At 38.6% G+C, this 25788-nt stretch overlaps 1 pseudogene; it reads right to left on the bottom strand.

Annotated features, from left to right (window-relative positions):
• Positions 1 to 3391: 3391 nt before the first annotated feature.
• On the bottom strand, positions 3392 to 25739 carry LOC102468537 (MICOS complex subunit MIC10 pseudogene; annotated as a pseudogene).
• Positions 25740 to 25788: the final 49 nt, after the last annotated feature.

Genomic DNA, 25788 nt, shown 5'->3' with positions numbered 1-25788 from the left:
TAGGAGAAGCTATACCTGATGGACTCTGAGAAGTTTTTTTTTTTTTTTTTTTTTTTTTCCCTTTCCTGGCAACAAATTAAAACGGCACCTAGGGATTTATCCCACCTTCTGCTGATCTCGATGTGAACTGTGCAGCTAAATCCCTGTACACAGCACTGACTCCATCTCCCAGGGTGTTGCTTAAAATGAGGCTGAGCACAAATGGAAAACATCCAGTCTTGTTGAAGTCAGCATACAGAATTAATCTCTCAAAGTAATGAAAGAATTGGTTTCACTTTGTAAGATAAATAAATGCAAAGTATGGTACAGAGAGATGTTCAGCTCAGCTGCTTTTAGAAGATCTCTTGGGGGAAGAATATTGTGTATTTGGGGCACACTTTAAGGTCTCTCTGATATCTTGTGTGATTAAGGGGATGTTTGTTTCTTTGTTTTGTTTTAAAGTCTGTTTAGTAAAAAGGAGTCTTCAAAAAGTTCATAGAAATGCATATTATTAAAAATTATGCATGGATTATGGGGTGAGCAGATGATGTGGTGGTTAAGGTGCTGGACTCCCACATGGTTGACTGCAGTGCAAGTCCCGGACCTGGCAGCTTGCTTTCTCACTTTCCTTCCCTCTCTCTTTCTGTCTCTCTCTCTGGTGAGAACACATGTCCTATAGCAAATTAAAAAATAGTAATGATAATAAATAAAATAAATAATTATTTTTAAAACACTATGCACATATTTCAAAATTAATTTTGTACCAAATAAACTTACACTTTTTTTTAGAGCATTGTGCCTTAAGACATGTGAGCTTGCCAGAGAGACACACACACAGTGAGAAGGAAAGTGAGAAATCACTCCCTGGGGGATACCTACACTGCAATCCCTACTCCTCCATTCTCCTCCTGAGATCTTGGGCACGCATACACACACACCTAGCATGGAAACCCAAACAGTCTTTGGCCATGTGGAAGTCCAACAACATAACCGCTCCACCATCTGCTGGTCCTATTACCTTATACTTTAATTCCATGTTCTATGAACTTTTTGAAGTACCCTTGTATATGAGGTTTTTAACCTGCAACTAACTATTCACCTCTAGTGCTTTTTAACATTAAGAAAGGCAAAAATATCAGAGCATCTTTTTTTTTTTTTTGGAGAGATTTTCACTGTAGGGCGCGTGCGCTCGCCAGACAGACAGAGAGAGACATAGAGACAGAAAGCGAGAAATCTCCCCCCAGGGGGGATGGTCACGCCGCAATCCCTTCTCCTCCATTCTCCTCTCGGGATCTTGGGCACGCACGCACACGCGCCCGGCGTGAGTTTTAAGCCACCGGGTCCGGGACAGTTCAACTACGTGGGAGTCCAGCGACATAGCCATTACGCTAACTACTGGTTCCCAATATCAGAGCATCTTGATCCTCTTTATAAAGTTTTTGGAAGCATAAGTATGGGATTTAAGTAAATATAAAATGAGGCACCATCTCAAAGTCAATATGAAATAAAACTTTCCATTTCCACCCCATCCTTACTTTTATTTTTCTATCCTGACACTGAATTTCAGGCTTTGACTTTTTTTCTAAGTGTGGACCATAAACCACATGCTTGGACTCACCAGTAGTGCTCCTTACAAATTGTTCTGAATGTTTGGGCTAAAGGGGTCAGAACACAGAGCATTTCACTCCTAGTACCTAATAAAATGAACAAAACTACTATGTTTTTAAAAGGCAAAAAGTCCATATCAGCAGTCAAGATCGAAAAAGGCTAAAACTGCATGTAATAAAGTTTGAAAAGTGACTCTTTGTTTATCACACCTATTTTCCAGAAAAAGGATATAAGAAAGCTGTGACAGCAAAATTCTGGTACTTTTCCTGAACTCACTTTCATGTGAAGAGAAGTAGACTGAAGGATGAATAGGTAGAGAAACTACCTTGCATAGGACCACTCTCTGTACCACTGTGGGTCCTGCCTGAGACAAGAGGGGTTGACAGGCATTCTCCAAGGTCATTGCCTAGGTTAGCCCAAGGATAACAAATACTCCTTGCTGTGAAGACTGGTCCTACCTAGAAAAGGACATTGGTTGGGACTCGGATGAGAGGACGCAACCAGGATCCCAGCAAAGATGGCAGGTAGCTCTAGGAAGAGTTCTCCCCACACTCAGGTCCTCACGTTGCAGAAAAGTAAATAAAAAGTAACATCCAGCCCCTAAATTGTTGTCCACAAAGGTGATAAATAGTTTCCAGAGAAGAGGGTCAAGAAAAACAATAGATCAGAGGAACTGAAGAGTTTCACAGAACACACTAAGTTCAGCTTGAGCAAAATGAAAATACAAGGGGTTTTCAAACATTTCATTGAAAATGTGTGTTATGAAAAAACAACATATAGATTTCAGTATTTTGGAACCAAGTAAACTCATTCTTTAATTCCATTTTTCTATGAAATTTTTGCAGTTCCTTCATGAATATTATGCTCTAATCTGGTAAATGTACCACAGTGGAAGGGTGAAGAAGGAGAGAGAGGGAGAAAGAAAACTAGACACAAAGAAATTATTCTAGAAGAAAACAAAAACCTTGAAACTTTAAGAGAGTTTCTCCAGATTGCCTTATGCCAAAAGAAAACTCAATGAAAATGTATCAATAGAATAAGAGCTCATAGAAAAAAAAAATGCCAAAACAACAGAAAGAGGTGAGAGACAAATTGCAAAGCTAAAGAAACCAGTTGGAACCATATAGGCTAGATCAACAAAGAAGTTTAAAAATCCAGAACTATCTAGTCACATCTAAGAGTTATTGGCATGGAATAAAAGGATTGGGGCAGCTGATGGCATGATGGTTAAGATAGCTAGATTCCATTTGACAAACTTTGTGGTTCAAGTCCCAGACCAGTGGCTTGAAAAGCATGCTGGGTGCATGTGCATGCATGCCTCAAACCCCAAGAGGAGGAAGAAATGGAGAAGGGATTACAGTGTCACCATACCCCTTGTGGGGGAGGTTTCTCAACTTCTCCCCACCCGCCTCTGTCTCTCTCCTGTGAGCACATGAGTTTGGAGAAGGTAATAAATTGCTTGCATAAGCAAAGAAAAAGTGAAAATTGGAGTCAGAGTCTGGGGGTCAAGAATCTAGGAGAGAGAAGTAAGAGTGGAGTCTGGGAGGATTTAGGGAGAGAAATTCCCCACAGAGGACACAGCCAGGAAGACACAAACCAGATGTGAATTTTTACTTTATGTTTTTTCTTTTTCCCCCCATTTTTGTTTATTTCCTTTAAGACCATCTCCTTGCAAATTCTGGAGAGAATATACAAAACAAAAATATACTTGGTTTCAAATACTTAAGCAGTGTGATGGAAATTAAAATGTTCCTGTCGGCTCACTACAGGGCAGTTCAGTGTTCCGGAGGAACACTCTCTCCTCCTACTGGGATATTCTTTGTTGTGAGCCACTGTCCTGCTCTTTGACGTATTTTCCATGTAGAAGACCCAGAGCCTGAAAATCACGCTGACAGTTGGAGTAGCCCATCCCCAGTCTCATGCAGGAAACAGGTAACAGCTAGATTCTTCTTTTAAAGACGGTAAGTGAGAAAACAAGTCCTAATCCAAAACCAGTACCTATCTTAAGAACAGCATCTGCCATGCACCGGCCCCACTTCTGGCCAAGTTCTGAGTTCTGACTCAGACATATTCACTACCCTCAGCTCTAGTTTTCCCAAAGGCCAGCCATCCCCCACCTTACGTTTTTCAGGTTGTGTGATATAGCTACCCTTCATGCTTGCTCCCTCTCTTCCAGGACACACACAACCTCAGTGAAATCGACATTACGCATGAATGCCTTTTGCGTGATTGCCTTTGGTCACGGGAAGCAGGACTCTAAGAGGTGCTGAATTCTGCCTCCAAGTTGGTACAGTAATGCTTAGCAGTGTGATCGATGCAGGAATATGAGAATGCAGGGGACACATTGAGCTTCTGTGTAGATTTCCAGAGCCTGATTATGACACATATTTGCAATATGCCAAACTTTATTTTGGAGCTCTTAAGATCTGGGTTGATAGGAAATCTCTCAGTAGAGTTCTCAATCATTCTTTCTGCAGCAGCAAAAAGTAGAAGTGAAAGTGAAGAGGACTGTACTGGGACCATATATTTTCTAGTGTCTTAATTCAACACTGCTCTTCCACCCTGCTTCCATTTCTCATCAATGCCAGAAATGATGTACTTTAGTTTTGCTCATCACTGGCTCAGGGTCGCCAGCCTAGATGGCTCAATATTCTCAAGAGAACCACTTTTCCCTTTCCCTAGACATCTAGCTGTATAACTCAATTTCCCCAAAGAAGTTTCTTCTTCTATTTTGTATTTGCTACATTTTTTAAAAAGAATTATTTATTTATTATTGTTATTTAACTTGCTGTTGTCATTAGAAGGGGTGGGGAGTGAGAAAGCAAGCTGCAGGTCTGGGACTTGAACTGCAGTTAGCTATGTGAGAGTCCAGTGCCACAACCACCATGCCACCTGCTGGCCTCCCTCTACCATTTTCTTCTAGAAGCTTAGTTAATCCCCCTGTCTCCCTTAGTGGCAATGATGGTTGTGTTGCCATCAGGGCCAGGCAGTAGTTCCTGTAGCAGTCTTGGCCATGTGTAGTCTTCCTTGTTTCCTTCCTTAGCCTAGTTCTCACACATTTCTTAACTCTGTGAGCAATCTGATACTCTTTCAGTAAGTTACTTTTCTGCCTAACTTAACTAAAATCAGTTTCATCTTTATATCCAAGAATCCTGATGAGTACAATGTGATTCTTTAACTAATGACTGTCTTTAAGAGAGAAAGTTTTGTGGCTGTTTTGTCCACTAATAAGGCCAAAGAACCCAATAGAATGTTTAGAATATAACTAGAACCAGGCCAGTCAGTTTATGTGGTGGGTAAGGCAGCTGAATCCCACATGGCCAATTAATGTGGTTTGAGTCCTGAATCCAGTGGCTTATAAAACACATCAAGAGGGACCAGCAGATGGTGTAAGGTTACGTCGTTGGACTCTCACACAGCTAACTGCGGTTAGAGTCCTGGATATGAAGTCTTGAAACTCATGCCAGGTGTGTGTGTGTGTCATACCCAGAATCCCAAGAAGAAAATGGAGGAAAAAGGATTGTGGCTTGGCCATCCCCCCTTGGGCATGATTTCTTGCTTTCTGTCTCTCTGTCTCTCTGGCCAGCATGTCTATAGCAAAAATCTCTCTTCAGACAAACAAACAACAGCAACAAAACTACTGGGATACATGTGCATGCCCCAAATCCCAAGAAGATAATGGAGGAGAAAGTATTGCAATGTGGTCATTCCCCTTGGGAGTATGTTCTCTCTCTTTCTCTCTCTCTCTTTCTCCCTTTCTCTCTATCTCTCTCCAGTGAGAACATGCACCACATAGAAAAATAAAAGAAGAAGAAGAAAGAAAAGAGAATATAATTTGTATTTAATAAATATTTTTTAAATAAATAGATTCCTCTCTATGTTTCAGTAGCAGTTTGCTCTGATAACGTTGTATTGTGATACTCTTTTTGCTCTTAAGAGCACATGCCTTGTCTTATGTTTGCATTTTGCCTAAGGACTGATCCATCTGACTCATGGTAGGTGCTCCAGGGGTGTGTGTTAATTAAATGGGAGTCACAAATTAACTTGCTTTGTAGACCTGACTGGGAAATGCTCATCTTAGCATCATGTGCCAAATTCACGTTTCTCTTCTCCCTCCCCCTCCCAATTCCACAGGTCCGAAGTAGGTCACATACCTGGTTACCCTCTGTAAATTGGTTATTCGGTTTGCTCTATCCTTCCCCTAACAGGTGTTTCCTATGCCTGTCAGATGAAAGACTAATTTTCTAGAGAACTCAGCATTGGAAATCCAAAGAATACATATGTATTTTGTCACCGTCCCTATGGATATTGTGGGCATTTGACCTCCCTATACAGTAAAAGCAAAAACAAAAACAAACAAAAAACTCTGTATTGAGGTATAATTTATATACAATAAGTCCAGCAATTTAAAGTGTATGACTTATTGAGCACTGAAGAGCATATACCATCATGCAATTATTGACACACTCATAATATAGAACGTTTTAATCACTCCAAAAAAGACCTACATGCCCTTTTGCAGTCATTTCTCTTCTCACCAGGCATTCACTGGTTTGCTTTCTACTCCTATAGCTCTGCCTTTTCTATAATGTAATATAAATGAAGTTATGCAGTAAGTAGTCTTTGTGTCTGGCTTCTGTCATTTAGGTAATGCTTTTGAGAGTCATCTATGTCATTGTTTATGTTGGTTGGCTGTTCCTTTTAAGTACTGAGTAGTATTCCATCTTTATATGGGTGAATCATCATTTGTTTATCCACTTATGACCTGATTCATTAGGGTTATTTTCAAGGTTTAACTATTATGAATAAGCCTGCTATAAATATTTGAGTTTAAGTTTTGTATAGATATGTGTTCTCATTTTCCAGTAAATTTAAGAGTGGGATTGCTAGTTCATATGATAAATGTGCAATTGACTTTTAAAAAACTAGTTATTTTCCAAAGTGGCTATACTACATTGCATTCCCATTAGCAATCTCTGAGAACTATGATTGCTTTACATCCTTGTCAATGGTTGCTATTATCATTCTTTTTTAAATTTATTTTTATTTTTTCTTTCATTTATTCATTTATTTATTTTTACATTTTTCCACATTTACTTTACATAGCAAAAACTTTTAGCTCATACTCCATAGTTCTTGACAGTTATTATCATTCTTTTTAAATTGTATTTCACATATTATATGTATATATATATATATATATATATACATATTTATATACACACACACACATATATATTTGCATTTCCTTAATGCTTAATGATGTGCATCTTTTCTGTGCTTATTTGTCATTTATAATTCTCCATTGTGTCTACTCGATTTTTTTCCCTTTCATTTTATTTTATTCTATTTTTTGCTATCAGGCATGTACACTCACTGGAGAGAGACAGAGAGAGAAGGGGTGGGATGGCCACATTGCAGTCCCTTCTTTTCCATTCTTCTCTTGGGATTTTGGGCACTCATGCCCACTTACCTGGTATGTTTCTCAGGCTACCAGGCCTGGGCCTCAAACCACGAAGTTGGCTATGTGGGATCCAGCTGCCTTAACCTCTGCACCACCTGCTGGCCTTTTTGCTCATTTTTCAAATCAGATTTTTTTTTTTTTTTTGAGAGGTTTTTACTACAGGGCGCGTGCGCTCGCCAGACAGACAGAGAGAGAGACATAGAGACAGAAAGTGAGAAATCACCCCCCAGGGGGTATGGTCACGCCGCAATCCCTTCTCCTCCATTCTCCTCTCGGGATCTTGGGCACGCACGCACATGCGCCCGGCGCGAGTTTTAAGCCACTGGGTCCGGGACGTGAACCGCGGTCGACTACGTGGGAGTCCAGCGACATAGCCATTACGCTAACTGCTGGTTCCCTCAAATCAGATTTTTTGTTTTCTTAATACTAAATTATAAAAGTTGTAGTAGCTATTAAAAACCTGCTGTCAGACCAGCCAGTGGCATGGTTGTTAGGGAAACTGGACCCCACATGGCCAACTGACAGTTTGAGTCCAGGGCCCAGTGGCTTGGGAGATACGCCAGACATGTGTACTCGTGTGCCTAAAATCCCAAAAAGAGAGATGGAGGTGAAGAAAATGTGGCATGACCATCCTCCATAGCGGGTGCTTTCTTACATCCTTCTCTCTGTCTCCTTCAGTGAGTGCATGCACCCACTAGCAAATAACAGTAATTTTAAATTCTTCTGACATTTTGATTGAGATTATGTTGACTCTATAGATCAATTTGCAGAGAATTGCCATCTGAACAATATTTAGTTTTCTGATCTGTAAACATGTTATATCTTTGTATTTATATAGATCTTTAATTTCTCTCAGAAGAATTTCATAGTTTCTCAGCATATAGCTTATAATTAATTATATTTCATTAAATATATCCTTAAGTGGAGCTAACAAGTGGTGTGGTTATTAAGGTTCTGGACTCCCACATGGCCAAATACAGTTTGAGTCCCAGACCTGGAGGCTTGAAAATCATGCTAGGGGTGTGTGTGTGTGTGTGTGTGTATGTGCCCAAAATCCCAGGAGGAAAATGGAGGAGAAGCAACTGTGGCATGGTCATCCCCCCTGGGAGAGGATTTCTCACTTTTCCTCTCTGTCTTTCTCTGTTTGTCTCCAGTGAGTGCATACACTATATGGCAAAAACCTTAAGGAAAAAAAATGCATGTGTCTACGTATCTCTAAGTGTTTAATATTTAGATTTTATTATAAATGGTATTTTTTATTTTGACGTCTAATTATTTATTTTAGTATATACAAATATAAGGGAGTCTTGTGTATTGACTTTGTATTTTGCAATCTTGCTAAATTCATTTATTATTTCTAGAAGCTTTATTGGTCTACAAATAAAGATAGCTTTAGTTCTTCCTTTCAAACCTGTACACGTTTTATTTCCTTTTGTAACCGTATGGTAATGCCTAGGGCTTTTAGTACAATATTAAATAAAAGTAGCATGGGCGATCTTACTTGCCTAGTCCCAATTTAGGGGAAAGTATTAAGTCTTTCTCTATTAAATATAATGCTAGTTGTAGGTTTTTCATAGATGCTCTTCATTAAGTTTTGAGAGTTCCCTTCTTTTTCTACAATGCTGAGAGCTTTGTTTTCTTTTAATCATGAATGGGTGTTAAATCTTACCAGATGTTTCTTTTCTATCTATTTAAGTTATCATATAGTTTTTCTCTTTATTCTGTTAATATGATGATTGATTTTTGGGTGTTAAATCAAACTTACCTTCCTGGAATAAACCCTTCGTAATCATACTGCTTTCATTTTTGTATTTATGTTATGTGGAATGGTGGCCTTAATTATGTTTCCTTAAGTCTTTGTCCAGTTTTGGTGCCAGAGTACTGCTTCATTCATAGAATGATTTGGAAAATGTTCCCTCCTATTTTTTCAAAGAAAAAAACTATAGAACTGAAAGTACAGAAAGTAAAATCATAGGTAAGTGAGGATAGCTGTATATCCAGTAGGGAAATAAGTGGATAAGACCCAGTGTCCAGGAGGGTTTAGTAAGACCAGAAGGTAGGGAAAAGAGGAAAGGAGTAAACTAAGATAGAAGGGGAACCAGCAGTTGGTATAATGGCTATGTTGCTGGACTCCCAAATAGTCAACTGTGGTTTGAGTCCTGGACCCAGTGGCTTAAACTCACGCAAGTTTAAGCAAGTGCGTGCGTGCCCCAAGATCCCAAGAGGAGAATGGAGGAGAAGGGATTGTGGCATCCCCCTGGGGGCCATCCCCCCTCGGGGGTGATTTCTCACTTTCTCTCTGTCTCTCTCTGTTTTTCTGGTGAGCACACATGCTCTATAGCAAAAACCTCTAAAAAAAAAAAAAAAAAAAAAAAACTAGGATAGAAGGTATTATTTCTTCCTTAAATGTTTGACAGAATTTGCCAGTGAAGCCACCTGGATCTGACATTTCAATATGTGAACATTTCTTTCCAATCTAGTTGATCAAAATATCTTCAACAGATAACACCACTACCTCCCCATCCCATCATCCTGTCAATGCTCTGTCTCTGTATCCCTCCTCCAAATGTCCTTCTCCAGGCCCCACTCCTCCACACACACCACATCTGGTAATTACACACTCTTGTTAGTTTTATAAAGTGAAAATTTAACTCATTGATAGGAGGCATTCCCTCTTGAATATTATTATTTAATGCTGGAACTTGCCTTTTGTGCTTTAATTATTTCCCACAATTATTTTATTTTATTTTATTTTATTTTATTTTTCTAGAGGGCATGTATGCTCTCCGGAGAAGAAAAGTAAGGAAGCACCTCCCATGAGGAATAATCATGCCACGGTTTCTTCTCCTCTATTTCTCCTTTTGAGATTTTAAGTATTTACACACATGCACCTGGTATATTTTTCAAGTTGTTGGATCTGCAAGTCAAGTCTGCAGTCAGTCATGTGGGATCCTGCTACCGTAACTACCATATCACTGGCTGGTCCTCTCCCCCAAAATATTGATGTGTTTTATTTTTATTTTTAGTATTGGTTCAAAATATTTTTAAAATTTTTCTTTATTCATAATAAAGCATTTGAGCATAGGAGAGTGAGAGACAGATAAGCACCCTCTGCAGGGTCTGGTCTTGCAGGTCTGGTATTGTTTGGTGTACTGATTTCTCAAACTTCTTTCCTGGCCTCAGCTAGTTTTCTCTCACATATAACAAGATAATTACTCAGTGGAAGATTTCAGACTCTCTTTCTACATAGCTCCTTCTTCTCAGAGGGAAATTCTAGCTGATTGGACCTCCAGCTCCAGTCTCTATCTCAATTTAGTGAGATGGCTGTGCTCCTCCTGGGCTGTAACATAGAAACTTCTAGCAGAAAACTGGGGCAACGGTGGGGCCTTCCTCAATTATTTCCCTTCTTTCAGGTATCACAGTTCCACATTACCTATTGGCCAACATCTTCAAAATTGTACTCATACATTTTATCTGGTTTTCTAATTATTTAATGCAGAAAAATAAATCCAGTCCCTAGCACTTCATCATGGCCAGAAGTAAAATTACATACACAGTGGCTTAGCCAGATTTAATCCCCGGACTCTGCACTTCTTGTTCTGTCTTCCACACACAGACAAAAACACATATGAAAGTGAAAAGATTTTGTCTATATTTTTAGTGGATAAGAAAATACATGGTGTTGGGGCCAGCAGGTGGCTTGGTGATTAAGGGCACTGGATTCCGAAATGGCTGACTGCAGTTCAAGTCCTGGACTAGGCAGCTTACTTTCACATTCTCTCTTCCTCTCACTCTTGCTCTGCTCCTCTCTGGTCAAGTTAAAATAAATGAAGTTAAATTTAAAATGATTCTTAAAAAAAAAAAAAAGAAAGAAAAGAAAATACATGGTGTCATAAGTTTGAAAGAACTGGGATGGAAGGTGTTTTCAATACAACAACCAAGATAACTCAGATGACCTCAGAACCATTGTAAGTGTTTTAGCCTGAATGTAGTACTCTGATTTCTCATTTACAATTATGGATGTGTTTTATAACAATTAAGTAATGTGGAGCATGGAGGCTCCTTTAAATATAAGAACAATCCTAAGGGATGGGAAGCTCTGGTGTTGACTTCTTTTGTTTCTGGGAATAAACCTACACTGCTGTTATCAAATTTTCTGGAGGGATGATAAGAACAAAAGTGGTAGGAGATCCCGCCATTGATTTCCTTTGAGCAGGATAGAGGTTTAGGAAGGGAAAAAAGGCTAGAGTCAGGGATCCCTATCAATTTCCTTGACTTCCTTTATCTTTAATTAAAAAAACTCTTTTCATTTTGAGAGCCAACCCTGATAAAAAGGATGCTGGTGTTAATGCTGCACAGATGGGAAAAAGAGACAGTAGTGTCCTCTGTTCTACCCCATCAGCAATTCTGGAGATACTTTATAATGCAATGACCAGGATCCAGCTACTAAATACTGGTCTGCAGCTGTTTATTATAATTATCTTATTTTCATTTCAGAGAATATTTAATTGGGTGGTTTGGACTTACTTGGCATTGTCAAAATCCTTATAGCATAGCAGAATAACCTTAGAAATTGTGAAATTGTGTCTCAAAATAGAGCTGAAAAAGGGGGAGAGTACAATCTGCGTTGGTTTTAAAATCCACTTGGAGCAGGGGAAATGTACAGCTTGGGCTGCTTTCTGAACTCTTGCAACGTCACTGCTGATTCTGCACTTTGGGGGACAGGCTGTCATTTTAGTGCAGGTTGTTCATTTTAAATGATTTGTTCTGAAAAAAAATACTCAGTTAAGAAAACTTTTAGCTAAATTCTTTTACCAAAACATTTTCCATGTTATACTAAAAGATAAAATTTGCCACATCAATGGTATTTTAAGAAAACCAGCTACAATTGATAACGAAATGCCCTAAATACTTGGAAAGGTCTGAGAATTGCAGTTCATCAGAAAGTGCCTCATCTCTAACTTGAAACTGTTCTGAAACAGGGCCATCTAGTGGACTCCCTTCCTGGGCAACCATGAGGACACCATCTAGAACCTCACATTCAAGTCTTTACTCCCACTTTCACCCTTAGATGTAGGAACCAAGTTATTACATGTCACATTCAATCTTCCTGCTTTAAGAATGTCCTTCATAAAATATCATATACAGTATAAATTATCCAAGGCAGTGGCTTCATCTACCTATCTATCGATGTGTGTGTGTGTATTTAATTTTAAAGTAATTTACATCTGCTTACATTTTTAGACTAGATTGTTTGCTATTACTCTATATGAAAACACATATCTTTTAGTAAACTATTTTTAACTTTTCAAAAATATATATATACTTTTAATCTCTCTAAACCCAAAGGAATCATCTCTGATATAAATAGCCTTCTTGGAAATAAATCTCTTTTCACTTACATTTGTGTGCTGATTAATTTGGTAATATATTCTGTGAATATATATATGAAATTAAGCTTCTAAAGATTCTAAGTTGTATATTTTTTCCCTTTTTATGGAAAACAACTCTTTCTAGCCTTTTCACACTGCCACCCCCTCAATCATAAAATCTCATTGAAGAATTAAGAAATGTATATGTGAGGCCATCTGAGATTTATACAAGATATATATGATATAGGATCTGGATGTTTGTTCCAGATGTAACTATATCGTTCATGACTCATCGGACACCTGACATTTTGTTAGGTGTGTCCATGGAGTGGTTGGAGAGAACAGCTCTCTAACAAAGGGTATAAATAAATCTCCGCCTAGTCAAATTAAATGAAAGATTCATTCAGCACATTAATTTCATTCTCTTCATAACTAAATTACATCTACCAGCATCCCCTGCAGTTAGATGGGGCCCTAAGGTGATTGAGTTCTGGCAAAAAAAAAAGGTGATTGAAGAGTTATACATCCTTATCATCCTGACTCCTAAAATATCCTTCATCATCTTGCATGTTCTATCTTTTTTCCACCACCACCACCACCCCAGCCTCACCAGGTGCAAACCTTTACCCAGGCAGACCAAGGGAGCCTCTTACTAGTCTGAGTCCTTTAATATCTGAGTAGAGGCTATCCCTCTACCCTAATCCCCACAACTTGAAATGAACTGAAATATGGACATGAAATACATTTGTATCATTTTAAGCCAATGAGACATGGGAGGTTGTTTACTAGACACAGGAGGTTGTTTACTGATTGCCCTGATTAATACAGGAGAGATTAAACTGGAAGAAAAGAAAGAGGGTGATATACAAGGCAACGATTTCCTTTAGAGACTTCCGTGAGCACTCTAACTCTTCTCTGCACATGGTTGACAAATAATGAAAACATCCAAAAAAAGTAGAACCACTAAGTAGAACCACTAAGCAATTTCTTGCAGAGTTTGAGCTAGTAGAATCAGAAAGGCAGGCTGTGGATAGAATGATGGTTGGATGGAGGTGCTTCCCACAGCGTTAGCAGTGCAGCGAGTGCAACTTGTAGTGTTTACGACATGGGGATGTGGGAACTGGGCCTTGTCAGCCTGAGCCACCAGACATTTACTATTGTTAGCATATCCTCTTCCATGCTAACTAAACTTCCTAATTAACTCTATTCCAAGATGTCCTCCAAGATATGTTATGTACCTGATTCCACATGATAGGTGTTCTGGTTATATTCAGGTTATGCAGAGTGGGATTTAGTAAACTTTTTCTATTTGAGCCATTTGTGGAAGTAATATTTGGCACATGTCTAACACATGAGGAAGCTTTTAGATGGGCGAAAGAAACAGATACTGGGCCAGCAGGTAGCAGGGCAGTTAAGAAGCTGGACTCCAGCATGACCCCCTGCAATTCAGCCAGACTTGGCCATTTGCCTTCTCACTTTCCCTCTCTCTCTCTCTCTGTCTTTCCCTGGTGAATTAAAAAAATATAATAATAAATAAAATTTAAATAGGTAATTCTTTAATAAATAAAGAAAGAGAGATTATTGGGTCACAGATGTCAAAGTTTGAAGAAAGACAGGGCTTAAGTAAAACTGTCTATTGGTAGAGAGGAAAGAAGGAAGCATGACTCATGGCAGAAGGCAAAGAGGGTGGAATGAATAAGGAGATTGTTGAGGAATAAAAAGGTGATTGGTATTATAATGTCAGACTGAGGTGATAGAAGAAGATGAAATTAAACAGTATAGACAAAGTAAATATATGTTACTAAAGGCCTTGAAAACTGTCACTGGGGTTTGGATTTGAAGCTATAAGCCAGAGGTGCCAGGTCAATCAAATGAATAGACAAGCAGAAGTTTCACAGTCATTTGGTCTGGTAGCTGCCATACCATTTTCCCCAGTGGCACTACTATAGCAGGAGTATTTCAAGGTAGAATGAACATCTCGATCTTAAATCTAAACATTCTGGGACCAGCAGGTGGCATGGTGGTTAAGGCACTGGACACTCCCACATGGCCAGCCATGACTCGAGTCCCAGACCTGGTAGCTTGCTTTCTCACCTTCCCCCTCTCTCTGTGTCTCTCTCCAGTCATATTAAAAATAAATAAATGGGGGACCAGCAGTTAGCGTAATGGCTATGTCGCCGGACTCCCATGTAGTCGACCGTGGTTCGAATCCTGGACCTGGTGGTTTAAACTCATGCTGGGCGCATGTGCGGGCGTGCCCAAGATCCCAAGAAGAGAATGGAGGAGAAGGGACTGTGGTCTGGCCATCACCCCTTGGGGGTGATTTCTCACTTTCTCTCTCTCTCTCTCTGTCTTTCTGGCAAGCACATGTGCCCTATAGCAAAACCCTCTCCAAATAAATAAACAAATAAATAAAATTAAAGAATTATTTTTTAAAAATCTAAGTGTTCAATGAGAATGAAAATTACTTGTTTGTGCTTTCTCCTTGAGTATCCTTTCTCTTCATCTGCCTGATGACAGTGTCTCCTTCTAGAACCAGTTCTGTTGCTCTCTCTGTTGTGAAATCTCATGCAAGTAGTTGATCATTCCCTCTCTTTTGCAATCCAGTACTAGATACTTACCTGTGCTAGCTTTTATTTATTGCAAGTATTTCATTACTTATCTGGCTCCCATCCCACACTAAATTGTGTATTACTTAAGTGCAGGGAATACATCTCATTTAATTCTACATCTGAACACTGAGAAAAAGCCCCATCATCTGGTAAGTGTTCAAGAATAATGTATGATAAATGCATGATGGATATGAATGAATGAAAAGTAGAAAGATTTATTTTCCCCTAAGGAAAAAAAAAACAAACTGGAGGCCTCATTCACATATTCATGATTGCTATTACTTATTTGTCTACATATCTGTCTTCCTTTATTGATGAAAACCCCCTCTGAGTGTTATTCACAGATTTATTCTCTACATGGGTCAGTGTCTGGCATACACAAAACACTAAGTGAAGTGTTTCACAAATAAATGGATGGATGGATAAATGATTTCTGCTATAAGCAAGCACAAATCACCAAGATTTGTTGGTATGAGATCTTGGGAGGAATGCACAAAATGAAAATGGTAATGTTTTAGGTTTTGATAATAAAATCTTTTCTCCCTGAACAAGATAAATTGAATAGAGACCATCATAATTAATTTCTTACTCTTCTGAATAGCATGCATGTGTCAATAGGCCAATAAAAAGTAAAAGTAATCACAGCTTTTGATGTGGTAGGCTTGGGGGTGAACCAGCAAGGAGTTACATTCCATTTGATAGATAAGAGCAGTTGTGCTGAGCCCAGTCATGGCAGGAGCTGTGGGGGTTCATCCCACTAGTTATGTGATACTTTGAAACCCAATGTGACCTTGTGACTTCCACCTTCCTTCCAATCAAGAGAAGTTACTGATCTTGCATTTATACCTGATCATATCCAGGACCAGTAGAAAATGTCTGGGGAGGTAGTTTCTTTTCATTTTTGATCCATTAAAACAAATAAACAGGCTTTTTTCCCTCTTTTTTAAGGACCAGGTAGTAAGCATGCTTAATTTGGTCATTAGTAGCTTGCGAAGAAGTGAATAGATCACTTATTGTAACCTCAGTTTCTCTAAACAGCTTAGAGTCAGCAAAAACAGAAGCTTAAAAGGTTGTTATCTGCCTTAAAGAAGATATATACATGTGAGTACTTTATAAGCTAGGAAGTTCTAAGGCCATAAAGGTACTGTAATGAAGGTTTATCTACAAAATGTCTGTACATGTTTTCACAAAATAAATACTTGTATAATCAATGAGTGAAATGTTCCTTTCTTGAGGATACAAAGTTCAAGTAATATTTAATGAACTGAGCAAAGTTTATTTAATAAGTATTAAAAGATTTTATCTGGTTTGTGGCAACTCTCCATTTTAATTGGTCCAGTCTAGACAAATTTATCAGGCAAATATAGTGATACTAGTGATTGTGGTGATGTTCATAGGATCTATTCATATATGTTTGTGTGTGTGTCTGTGTATACATGAGCAACAAAGTGGGAAAAACAATAACATTGCAGGATTATGACCACAGCATCACATCATCATGCTAAGGAAATGTATAAAGTACAGATAAAAGAATAAAGAAACCTTTCCATGTTCTCATTATTCATATCATTACAGAAACCCATGCATCCTTCAAAGCAAGTATATGAGGATCGAAGGTAAATGATGGGGCCAGCAGATGGTGGGGAAGGCACTAGCTTCCCACGTGGCTGACTGCAGTTTGAGTCCTGAACCCTGTGGCTTGAAAACTACAACAAATATGGGTCAGTATGTGGCATGGTGGTTGGGGCACTGAACTCACATGACCAACCACAATTTGAATTCTGACTTGATGGCTCATTCTCTCTCTCTCCTCTCTCTTTCTCTCTCTCTCCTGTAAGCGTGTGCACCCTATAGCAAATTAAAAAAATAGTTATAAATAAAATCAAATAAATAATTAATTAATTAAAAATAAATTTTAGAAAACAATATATTGTACACTTGAAAACTGCTGGGGCCAGCAAATGGCATAGTGGTTAAAGCACTTGGCTCCCAAATGGCAAACAGAGGTTTAAGTCCTAGACCTGGCAGCTTGCTTTCTCACTTTCACTCTCTCACTCTGTCTCTCTCTGGTGAGTGCACGTGCCCTAGAGCGAATTTAAAAACAAATAGCAATAAATAAAATTAAATAATTTTTTTTAAAAAGAAAACTAGTAAGTGAGTAAATTTCAAATGTCTCATCACACACAAAACAGGTGAGATGTGGGGCCAGCAGGTGGCATATTGGTTAAGGCGCTGGACTTCCATGTGGTTGATTGCAGTTTAAATCCCGGGCCCAGTGGCTTAAAACTAATGCCGGCCCAATGTGCATGCATACATGCCCAAAATCCTGAGGAGAATGGAAGAGAAGGGATTGCAGTGTGGCCATCCCCCTTGGGGGGTGATTTCTCTCTCTGTGTGTCCCTGTTTCTCTGGAAAGCACACACAGCCGATAGCAAAAATCTCTTTCAAAAAGAAAGTGAGATGCTAGATATGTTAATTATCTTAATTTAATCATTCTGCATAGTATTCAAAACATCATATTATACCCCATAAGAACATATGATTCTTATTTGTCAATTAAAAATAATATCAATAAAATGTTTTTAGAAAGGGAAAAGAATACTAGATTTTACAAAGTTAGTTGTCACTTTAGTCCCCGAAAGGCAGTGCAGCTGTAATCATGACTCTATGTCCTATTTTTTCTTAGTTTATTCCCTGTTGGTCATTAATAACTGTATAGAAAATAAATAAACCTGAGGGTCAGCAGGTGGCATAATGGTTAAGGCTCTGGATTCTCATGTGGCCGCCTGCAGTTTGAGACACAGACCCAAAGGCTTGAAACTCACGCCAGGTGTGCATGTGCCCAAAATCCCGAGAGGAGAATGGAGGAGAAGAGATTGTGGCATGGTCATTCCCTCAGAGGGTGATTCCTCACTTTCTCTCTCTCTCTGCCTCTGTGTCTTTGGTGAGAGCACATATCCTATAGGAAAAATATCTTAAAAAGAAAAGAGAGAGCAAGAAAAGAAAAGAAATAAACCCATTTGATATTATAACACTTTTTTAACTTAAGTAATGTAATAATCCTTTTTTACAGGAGGAAAAGCAAATTCTTACATGCCTCCAGTGTTTTTATGATATGTTAATTAAATCTTCACAAACATTAAATTACACATAAGCTCCTAGTATACAGCTTGTTTCATTTATAAAACTGAAACAAATTAAATGAAAACAAAAATATAAAACCAATAAAATTCAAGTAACAAATATATTTTAATAAAACAAAAACAATAGTATTAGGTTGAATAATGGAAGGATGGATTTGGGAATTTTATGTTTCATTGTATAGTGCCTTGATTTTGAAAATGCTGGAACATGATTTGAGTCGTTGAGCACTGTCTTTAGTTTTCCTTTTAAATAATGCCACTAATTTGAACTAGTTTATCTTTTTGATGGGTGATCTGCTATATAGCACCATCTAAACTGCATGCAATGGTAACAAAACATTCTTTTAAAAATTTTATTTCCAGAAGGTGTCTGCATTTGCCAGAGAGAGGGAGACAGACAAGCAAGCATTGAGCATAGTCATGACACAACTCTTTTCCCTCTATTGCTCCATCATATCGGGATTTGGGGTATGCATGCACATATGCCTGCCATGTTTTTCAGGTCACTTGCCTGAGACTCAAACCATGGGGGAGTCAGCTCCCATTGCATAGTGCTTAACCATTGGTGCTATGAGGCCATACTAGTAGCAAAACATTCTAATAATAAAAAGGCATAATTAAAACCCTTCCATTTTGCCTGTTTATTTAGCTCACTTACTAAATGAACTATTGATAGTCAGTATATACAAAGATGGGAATCTGTGTCCTGTGAAGCTATGAGATGGCTCTGTTCACCACTTCCCTACAGCTGAATGTCTTTGAAGCCTTTATTTATATACCATGCCAGAACATCACATGGCTTCCTCCTGGCTCCCAACCAATTGTTAACACACATGCTAATTGGGGTGTTAGGTTATCCAAGTGATCTAAAATATACTCACACTATAATTTAAAAGATGTTGTAAATACAGCATTTGGAAACTTTTTTTTTTTTTTTGAGAGATTTTCACTGTAGGGCGCGTGCGCTCGCCAGACAGACAGAGAGAGACATAGAGACAGAAAGCGAGAAATCACCCCCCAGGGGGGATGGTCACGCCGCAATCCCTTCTCCTCCATTCTCCTCTTGGGATCTTGGGCACGCACGCACACGCACCCGGCGTGAGTTTTAAGCCACCGGGTCCGGGACACGAACCGCGGTCGACTACGTGGGAGTCCAGCGACATAGCCATTACGCTAACTGCTGGTTCCCAGCATTTGGAAACTTTTGTAGAGAACTTGAGAACTTGCATGCTACAGAGTTAATCAATTGCTCTTTCTAGAGTATCTGACATTCCTTGCCACTGAAAATGCAGGGATCCAACTAAAAGCAAAAACTTCAGCAAATGAATATTGTCTTAGGTTACTAAATGCTTGAGATGTCAGACAAGTTATTCTGCTCTACTAATCCCAAAAGAATATTAAAAGAGTGGTAGTCATGCCAACCATGCTCTCTAGATGAAAAAGATGGAAACTGTTATTTAACTATGGTTTCTGCTCAAAGTTTCTCTGTAGCACACAGTGTGTGACCTTCTACCTCTTTAAGCAACCAACATCACCATGAAATTGCTGATTATAATAGTTTCTGTTTATCTCCAAATCAGTGACAAAAAAAGAGAGAGTTTCAATTAGGGATTTGGAGGAGAATGCCCCTTATTACACATGTAGATTTTTCTATAAACATAAGCAAATTTTCCTCTTTGCTCTCTTGCAGATAATGATACCTTGTATGGGAAGGTGATAGATTTTTTTTTTTTAAGCTAAAGAACAAGAATCTTACAGGGAATTACAGAAATTTCTAGAAAGATCAACTTCTTTCAATTGTTTGGCTTAGGTGGGCTTAAAATAATGACAGTCCCAAAATTCTCCCATTTTTGACAGAAAGAGGGAAAGGGAATGTTGTCCTGGATCCCACCTCTTGGCTATAGATTTGGTCTGTCCTACACTCATATCAAACTTTGGATCTGAAATCCCTGGCCTCATTTTCATGTCTGCCTCAAATAGTGTACTCTGCCAGGAAGCAAACCAACTCCCCCATGAGCTTTGAAAAACATACTTGGACACGTAGACACTTCAAAGTGGAAGGGACAAGTTTACTGACGGAAGACACCTTCTTATTTTCTGACTCCATTTTTTCTCCCTGCCCATACTTTAGGTCTAAGTTTAGTTACTGATGCTGATTTAATTGTATATATAATTTTTCATCAAGCTAGAGTGCCCTCTTGTGGGACAGTCCAGTAGTTACCCAGGTGCTCCAAACCATCTTAATTTGTGAGTTCACATTTTCCAGTTGTGCTTAGATAACTTGCTCTCTCACTGCTTTATTTTTATTCAACTCAGCCTCACAAGTTTCAAATCCAAAGGTAAATGAGAAGGGGGAGAAATATGGCAGGTAGTACCCAGTGGTATAAGAATATATATTTATCTAAACAACTTTGATGTCATTGATTTCCTTTTCGAATGTGGTGGTGGTGGTGGTGGTGGTGTTGGGGGGGGGAGTTGAGGGAAGTGAAGAGAGTGTAGAAAGTTCCCAAATTCAAGAAATTACTAGCTGTATTTAACTCCACTTACAAAGGAAATATTTATTGGTGTTATCAAATGCTTCACAGGAGTCCTAAATATAATCCTTCCTGGAATGGTTAGGCATTCAGGGACTAACTCGAGGATTTAATTGTTCAGACCTCCTCATAACAGAGTTGAGGGGGTCTAGCCAAAGTAAATTACAAAATTTTGTTTCGAAAAGTAGCTTTTCAAAGGCCAAATGGGGATTAAGAACAGTTTAAATAGGGAACTAGCAGTTAGCGTAATGGTTATGTCACTGGACTCCCAAGTAGTCGACCACGGTTCATGTCCTGGACCCGGTGGCTTAAAACTCACGCTAGGCGCGTGTGCATGCATGTCCAAGATCCTGAGAGGAGAATGGAGGAGAAGGGATTGCGGCGTGACCATCCCCTCTGGGGGGTGATTTCTCGCTTTCTGTCTCTATGTCTCTCTCTGTCTGTCTGGTGAGTACACACGCCCTATAGTGAAAACCTCTCCAAAAAAAAAAAAAAAAAAAAAAAGAACAGTTTAAATACACAGTTTACTTACTACTTCAAAGCATAGATTTTTAAAAACGTATTTGGAAAAATTTACAAAATAGTGTATGAGAAGATAATGAGCCCCCATTTACCTTTCAGACAGCTTCAACAGTTGCCAACTCATTATTTATCTTATTTACTCCACACATCCTTCCTCCCACTCCAGTTATTTAGAAGTAAACTGCAGGTGTCATATCCTTTCAACTATATTATTTCAGAAAGTATTTCAGAAAGACCAGACCTTCTATTTAACACAAATAGCCACAATATTATCATATACAAAAAAATTAACAGCAATTCCTTAATATCATAATAGCAAGATACTGTTCAAACCTCTTTTGTCTCTCTTAATCGATCTCCTCTCGTTTCCTTTTACCCGGTCAATAAATGTTTGCTTAAGAAACTAAACAATTGGAACCAGCAGATGGAGTAATGGTTACATCACTGAACACTCACATCGACTGCAGTTCAAGTCCCAGACGCAGCAGCTTAAACTCATGCTGGGTGCTTGTGTACCCAAGATCCCAAGAGGAGAACGGAGAACGGAGAATGGGTTACGGTGTGGTCATCCTCCCTTTGTGGGGGGTGATATCTTGCTTTCTATCTGTCTCTTTTTGTCTTTCTGGAGAGTGCAAAAAAAAAAAAGAAAAGAAAAGAAAGAAACTGAGCAATTAATCTTCAGTTTTAACAACTTGAATTTATTTAAGTGTACCACTTTGGTGTTGTGTATGGAATTTATTTAAGTGTACCACTTTGGTGTTGTATACGGATTTCTTCTGCTCTCCTCCCCCCCCCCCCCTTAACTGTGTTTTTCCCCCCCCCCCCCCCCCCCCTTAACTGAGTTGTTAGATCTAGAAACTGGATCAGACTGTTTAATTTTTTTTGACAGTGCTACTTGATAGGCAGTTGAGGCAGCTATCCACCAGGGGGCGAAGTTGCTCTCTTCTTGAGATGTCTGCAGCTACAGATAGATAAATGAGGATCAAAATAGTGACAGTTCTATAGTGGCATGCCTTCCTTTTTTTTTAATTTTAATTTTTTTTCTTCTCTGAAGAAATTTTACCTCATCAACTATTCTGATACTGTAAGATGCAATTCATATAGAGCACAGACAATTGTTTATTTTTCTTACCAGATTTCAAAATAAAGATTTTGTTCTGAAGCAACACACACAGGTAACAAGTGACTTGTTTAAAAATCACTTTGAGGGCCAGCAGGTGGCTGGTGGTTAAGGTGTTGGATACTACATGGTTGACTGCAACAGTTTGAATACCAGACCCAGCAGCTTGAAAAACATGCAAGGCACATGTGCATGCATACTCCAAATCCTGAATGGAGGAGAAAAGATTGCCTCATGGCCATCCCCCTGATTTATTTTTCACTTTCCAACACTCTGCTTCTCTCTTTCCAGGAAGTACGTGTGCCCTATGGGAAAAATCTAAAAACAAAAACAAAAACAAAAACAAAACACTTTGAATTCATGCATGTGAACACATTTAACTTTCTTTTTTCTTTTTTTGGAGAGGTTTTTTTGCTATAGGGCATGTGCACTTGCCAGATAGACAGAGAGAGACAGAGAGACAGAAAGCGAGAAACCACCCCCCAGAGGGGATGGCCACGCCGCAATCCTTTCTCCTCCGTTCTCCTCTTGGGATCTTGGGCACACACACACACACGCCCGACGTGAGTTTAAGCCACTGGGTCTGGAACTCGAACCATGGTCAACTACGTGGGAGTCCAGCGACATAGCCATTATGCTAACTGCTGGTCCCAACATATTTAACATTTTTTCAATCCACTAAAGTCATTATACTTATTACTGAAGCTTAAAATATTCCACCTCCGGTTGTTGGGCGCTCATTCTGGATGGCTCCTAAATCCTTTTGCTACAGCTCTACTGGTCTTTAAAAACTTTTCTTTCTTCCAATATGACAAGATATCCTAGTCTTTCTTTACATTTCTTAACCTAGACCTGGAATTAACCACTTTAGTTTCTTCTCTACAACAATAGTTCTCAAAGTATGGCCTTCGGAGTCCCTCTGATCCTTTTATGGGGTTGTGAGGTCAAGATCATTTTAATGAAAAACTAAGGTACTAGTGTAAGAATAAAATCCAACTGTGCCTGTTTAAGCTCTGTAAAGATAACATTTAACTTTTGCCTTTTCTCTTCTGTACTAAGCTGATGCCGCCTTTATGATAAAAACCCTGAGTTATACAAACCCCAAGGACTTGCTCAGCTCCTTGCAGGACAGCTCAGCTCCATGCAAGAAGTCAGGTCCCTTATCTTACTTCCTCATTCTTTCCTCCCCTCACCCCACCGATGTCTATATAACCTGAATGCCCCTTTGTTTGGGGCTTCACTCGCTACCGTGTCTTGCATGACGGAGAGTGGAGTCCTAGCACGCTAGCAATAAAGCCTCTTGTACTTTGCATCAAGAACCGACTTTTGTGGTTGATTGGGGTCGCCGTAGCACTCCCTGGACAAGGAGGATCGGCTGGTTATCGGCAGGAACCTTTCACTAGTTTTCCTTTTTTATCTTTAATTTTCCTCAAATATACATGGAGTTTTCCATAGGCTACATGATATGTGTTATTATGACTGAATACAGAAGCAGTTGTAAGAATTATGCCATTGTTCATTAAGAAAAATATTAAAGACATTTACAAAAATGTAACATTTTTTATGTTAAACATTTTTTGTTAATGAGTACATTATCTTAAAATGCTTTAATTTGAATTCAGTAAACATCAATACACATTGCTCACATAAACAAAACCTCTTTGGGCCCTCAACAATTTTTAAAATTTTAAAGAGGTCTTGGGAACAAAACATTTAAGAATGGCTGCTTCAAAGAGTCTGGTTCCTTGCAATGAAAACTTTTGTTATAGAAACTATAGTGTAGGAATTAGCAATGCTTTTGGTTACTGGGCTGGCCATTTACTTTGGGCAATAGTCAATGGTCAGAGCTAAGAAAAATTATATATATTTATAAATATAAAATACATCATAAATTCACACTGATTCTTCCTATTCAAAATTCAGAACACAGAGTTTTTGCTTAATCTCATACTATTTGTATGAGAGATCTTTTAAAAGTTCATGATAAATGTGTACTATGAAAAAACTATGCACAGATTTCAAAACATTTTGCACCAAAATAACCTCATGCTTTAATTCCACTTTTGGCAAACTTTGATGTTCCCTCATACACATATCTCCTTACTCCCAAACCAAAAATATCAGTTCTTTACAAAAGTAACAAACATTTATTTTTAGTCAAATTAACAATACCACCACCACTACCAACAATATGGTTACTTAAAACAGTTTAAGATGGAACTTTATTTGCAATTCTTCTGACTTTTGAGTCCAAAAGAATTGCAAATTGTATTTTTATTTGATTGATGGTTTAAAGTTATTTGGAATTAAGTGTGTCTTTGACATTATGCCACTGAATAGATCAGTTAGATGTATACATTATACTTTTGATTTTTAGGGACTATATTTTGTAAATTTAATCTTGTTTTATAATGATGTGAAATATTTTACTCAGTTTTAAGGTCAAATTTATGAAATAAGATATATTCAGAAGTCTCCTCTATCCTACTCCTTTCCTCTCCATATACCTAAGATTTTTTTTACATAAAATAATTTTTATATCCATTATTTTAAAAATTTAAGCAAATATGTATGTACATTTAGTATTACCACCACCCATTCTTCATGATCAAAGGTTGTATACTATTTATACACTCCTTTCCACATTGTTTTTTCACTTACTAATATATTCTGAAGATTATGCCACAACTGTACACAAAGCTATTTCTTATTACTTGTAACTGCATTAATACTCCATTGCTTTGCTGTGCCATAATTTATTCAATCTGTCTCTATTAAGGAATTATGGGGTAATTTCCAGCGTGTGGCTATTAAAAGTCATGCTGTGATGAATAGTTACGCACTTTTTCTTATCTTTAACCACGGTGTCTTTGGGATAGAGCCCTACTTGTGATTGCTGGGACAAAGAATGAAATATCTCCATGTAATCTTGCTAGATGTTGACCCCTGTGGGAATGGCCACCTTGCAATCCCTTCTCCATTCTCTTCTGATTTTGGACACGCATGCCCTAACACGTGCCCATGTATTTTCCAAGCCACCAGGTCCAGGACAATCGGCCGTGTGGGAACCAGCTGCCTAAACCACCGCCACCTGGCTGGCCTTGACCTACTCCTTTTCCTTCCGTGTTGGTAGATGGAGGAACAGACTGAGACCACAGTTCTAGTTCATGTCACCAGTCCCTAACATAGCTAAGATGTAGCTATCTTCACAACCTTTAGGTTATGGGAAGAGGAATTTCAAGGTGCCAGAGGCGAGCCAACAATTTTGTGTCTGGACTTCACATCTGCTAAAACACATATACTTATTTCTCTGGCTCTCAGTACATACATTCTTTTCCTTTATCAGAAACTCTGGTCTCCTATACGTTCGCATTTGTCGCGTCATCACTTTATCCCACAACTAAACTTCTAATCCCTACGGTTCTCGACCGGCA

This window comes from Tupaia chinensis, unplaced genomic scaffold, assembly GCF_000334495.1.
Source record: "Tupaia chinensis unplaced genomic scaffold, TupChi_1.0 Scaffold000093_1, whole genome shotgun sequence".
Taxonomy (NCBI): Eukaryota; Metazoa; Chordata; class Mammalia; order Scandentia; family Tupaiidae; genus Tupaia; species Tupaia belangeri.
The sequence above is the reverse complement of the archived record's forward strand: the minus strand, read 5'-3'. Positions and strand labels throughout refer to the sequence as shown.